This window comes from Bubalus bubalis, chromosome 3 (assembly GCF_019923935.1).
Source record: "Bubalus bubalis isolate 160015118507 breed Murrah chromosome 3, NDDB_SH_1, whole genome shotgun sequence".
NCBI lineage: Eukaryota > Metazoa > Chordata > Mammalia > Artiodactyla > Bovidae > Bubalus > Bubalus bubalis.
The window spans coordinates 29,805,717-29,810,049 of record NC_059159.1 but is presented as its reverse complement, the minus strand read 5'-3'; the positions used below and the strand labels follow the sequence as shown (position 1 = coordinate 29,810,049).

Here is a 4,333-nt window from a genome sequence, read left to right as displayed (position 1 = left end):
GGAGTGGGTTGCCCTGCCCTCCTCCAGGGGATATTCTCAATGCAGAGATTGAACCTGGGTCTCCTGCGTTGCAGGCAGATTCTTTACCATGTGAGCCACCAGGGAAGCCCCCCTTAAACCCCCCCCCATTTCCAGCCTGAGCCCTTTGGAGCAGCATATCTGACCCTCTGCCCACTGGTCCTTCAAAATGAGGCCCTGAGAAGACCACAGTGTTTATAAAAAGGCTTAAAAATCACTACTGTCTTTTCAAGGAACTCTATTCTATGCTTTGAACTTACCAAAATGTATACAGAATTGTTTCTAATTTAGCCTTCACTTGTATGGATAGAAGCTGAGTACAGAGGGAAGAATTTTTATTAGTCATGTAGTAGTAGTCTTTAAAAATATATAATCATTTTATTGCACTTCACTACTGTGCTTCGAAGATACTGCATTTTTAATGAACTGAAGGGTTGTGGAGCTATGACAGCAAAGTCTACTACTGGGGGCCTTTTTCCAACAACATTTGCTTATTTTGTGTATCTGTGTGACATTTCAGTAATTCTTGCAATATTTCAAACTTTTTCATTATTATTATCATATTAGTTATGGTGATATGTGATCCGTGATCTTTGATGTTATTGTTACAACTGGCTGAAGGCTCAGATGATATCTACTTTTCAATTAAGGTATGTATGTTATTTATTTTTTTTTTTTTTAGATATAATGCTATTGCATACTTAATAGACTATGGTATAGTGTTGACGTTACTTTTATATGCACTAGGAAACCAAAAAATTCCTATTGACTTGCTTTATTGCGGTGGTCTGGGCCTGTACTTGCAGTAACTCTGAAGTCTGTTTGTCTTTTAAAAAGTAATACAGGCTTCCTTAAGAAAAAAAACAAACAAAAGCAAAATAAAACTGTACAGAATTCTGTGAAAATTAAGAAGTGCTAGTGTTCTTCCCTGGCCCAACTAAAGAGCAGTGGCTATTGACAAGTCTGGTGTGTGTTCTTTTAGAATATACATACAGAAATGTATATATTGCTTTTTGTTTTGAAATGTAAATGAAACAATTCTATGGACTCCAGCACAAAAGCAACAAATGAATACTCAGTCTGTAGGCTGCATTTCCCAGTCACATTCAGTTCCCAAGTGTCCGGGAGAGGGTCTCTAAGCCCTTTTCTAGGCTTGAACCTCAGCACGTGCACAACCACCATTTGTGCCAACACAGCAGCGGTGCCTATCAGACCAACACCCATTATCCAGTTCCTGGACCTTGAACTGTTCTTTTTCTTCAGCCTCTAGCACGGTGCCTTGCCCATTCCAGGAGCTTTAATCTGTGTCTGTTAATCACATTCATTTAAACATCACATGGTCCTTTAAATTAGCAGAACCTACAAGTATTAAGGAACTGGGTAAGGTTACCAAGCATATCCACTTAGTTGTCTAATGACTCAGATGCCTTCTCTTGAAAATGGAACTGTTTTCTCTCTTTAAGGCTTTGGCTAAGGGGTTTACTTAGGTGAGCTCCTATGGCTAAAAGCCTCCTTGGAATCAAGCCATAAAGTTCAGAGCAATGGAAGACAGCACTGACAGTACACAACCTCAGATGTTCTCTTAAGCACACGTTGGTCGTTCGCTTACCCTAATCAAGTGGTGACCTACTTTCCTGCAGAAAGTCAGGAATCAATTCCGTCTTCCTTTCTGTTTCTGAATCCTAGCACTGACTGTCATTTATTAAACGTCTGACCTCAGAGGAGTCTCTTAAGCTGCAGTTTCTTTGTGTGAAACTAAAAAAGGATCATAAAAAAACCTGTCTTTGTTCAGTCAGTTGAAGAATTGAATGAGGTGACCTTTGTGCAATTGTGAGTCAGGCTTGGAGGAGTCAGGGCGCGGTGACCAGATGGCCTTGGCTGCAAGGCTGCAAAGCTGACACTCTGCTAGTGTCAGCTGGATGACCCCGGGCAGATGACTCAACCTCTCACTAGTCCTCTGTTTCTCATCTATAACCTGGGGAAGTAACTGGATTATTTTCAAGATCATGTGTTTAGCGAGGTCCTTGGCACTGACAGTGAACTGAATGTATAGTTACCAGGATTATTCTGAATGTGGGCCTTCTGCGAAACCTTCCTTTCCCTTCGTCCCCTTCATCCTTCCCTTTGACTCGTCTAAATAACCCAGAGCAAGATTCCAGAGCTCTGCGTTGCTCGGTTAGGAAACTAGAGGCTGGAAGACTGAAAAGTGCATGCTGCCAGGGACTGAACTGTGTTCTCCGCAAATCCGAGGGTTGAAGCCTTAATCCCCAATATGACTGTATTGGAGATGGGGTCTTTAGGAGGTCATTAAGGTTAAGTGAGGGGCTTCCCAGATGGTGACAGTGGTAAAGAACCCGCATGCCAATGCAGGAGACATGAGAGACTTGTGTTCGATCCCTGGCTTGGGAAGATCCCCTGGAGGAGGGCATGGCAATCCACTCCAGTATTCTTGCTTGGAGAATCCCCATGAACAGAGAAGCCTGGCGGACTATGTTATGGTCCATAGGGTCTAAAAGAGTCAGACAAAACTGAAGTGACCTTAGCATGCATGTGCACAAGGTTAAATGAGGTCATAATGATAAGCCCTAACCCTATAGAGGAGAAGGAAATGGCACCCCACTCCAGTACTCTTGCCTGGAAAATCCCATGGACAGAGGAGCCTGGTAGGCTACAGTCCATGGGGTCATGAAGAGTCAGACACGACTGAGCGACTTCACTTTCACTTTTCACTCTCATGCATTGGAGAAGGAAATGGCAATCCACTCCAGTGTTCTTGCCTGGAGAATCCCAAGGATAGAGGAGCCAGGTGGTCTGCTGTTTATGGGCTCGCACAGGGTCGGACACTACTGAAGCAACTTAGTAGCAGCAGCAGCAACCCTATAGGACTGGTGGCCTTGTAAGAAGAGGAAGAGAGAAACTTCCCTCTCCCCACTGCTTGGGAGCAGATAGGGAGAAGATGGCCATTTGCATGCCAAGAAGGAAACCCTTTCCAGAAATCAACCCTGCTGCACCTTGATTTTATACTTTCAACCTCCAGAATTGTGAGAGAAAAATACATTTCTGTTGTTTAAACTGCCCAGACTCTGGTATTTTGCCATGGTGGCCTGAGCAGACTAAGACACCTGGCTTCCTTGAATCTTCAAACTGGCTGTGGAATTATTTATTTTTAACATGTTTATGACTCCTCTTACGAGTAGCATCTTACAAGTAGGGGATGTTGCTGAAACTGCATGATCTTTTGGATATATAAAATATAATAAGTTAAGTCAGATTCTTAATTTCTTATCAAAAAGACATATGCGCCAACATGAAAAGGCTCAATGGCCAAAGAGGAGATGATTGCAGTATCAAAGAGCATAATGATTTAAAGTGAAAAACCGAACATGTAAGTTCCTGCCTGCCTCATCCGACAAACCAACAAATAATTGGTTACTGGTCAGGTATGTAGGGGATCAACTCCTATTCTGAAAATGGCAACAAAAGGGAAAGAAGCATTTTAGCCTGTCTTTTGGAGTCAAACTATATATATTAGGGTAACTAAATAGCCCCAGTTGATAAAGTTCTGCTTTATAGAAGAATTATAGCTGGTATATTTGGAACTCGGGAGATATTTAGAGACTCACCATTTTGCAATCTCTACTTAATTAATGATTACTCATCATGAAAGCACTACATGAAAGGTTGATGTGGGTCTTTACAATGAAAAGGAATGGCCGTTACCACGTAAACGCACCAGCTGATTGTAGGATCACTGAAAGTGAGACAGTACACGTCTCCTGAAATGGTGGAACGGGGAGTACATGGAACGGCTTCTGGTCCCTGAGTTAGTGTCCATTTCCAGTTTGCAAGAAATACAGAGGATAAAACCACCACTGAGGCAATACCACGAAGAAGCAACAGACAGTTGTCTACATGACGACTGCCTCAGTTTTTTCAACAATCAATGACATTGGGGGGGGGAAGGGATATGAAGCATATCAACCAGCTATAATGTGTGCACTTTGTTTATATCCTGATTTGAACAAACCTACTGTGAAAAAACACTTTTGAGCTACTCAGAGCAGCTCAAAATGGACTGGGTGTTTGACAAACCAAGGAATTGCCATTACTATCAATTTTGTTTGATGGGTTGCTAATGACGTTGTGGCTGCATGAAAAAAAGTCTATCTTCTTAAGAGATCTATCCTTAAGTACATAAGGTAGAATAACCTGATGTACTGATGGTTGGGTTTTATTTTTAAAATACTTCATACATGGGAGGAAAAAATTGGGAGACTGGGATTGACATATACACACCATTATATAAAAATACGTA

General features: G+C 41.9%; 1 protein-coding gene across 7 annotated transcripts in view; it reads right to left on the bottom strand.

Moving 5' to 3' along the window:
• The window catches only part of PIGL (phosphatidylinositol glycan anchor biosynthesis class L), a 50,301-nt gene that overhangs the window by 36,936 nt on the left and 9,032 nt on the right, over positions 1 to 4,333 (bottom strand). The window lies entirely within an intron of this gene.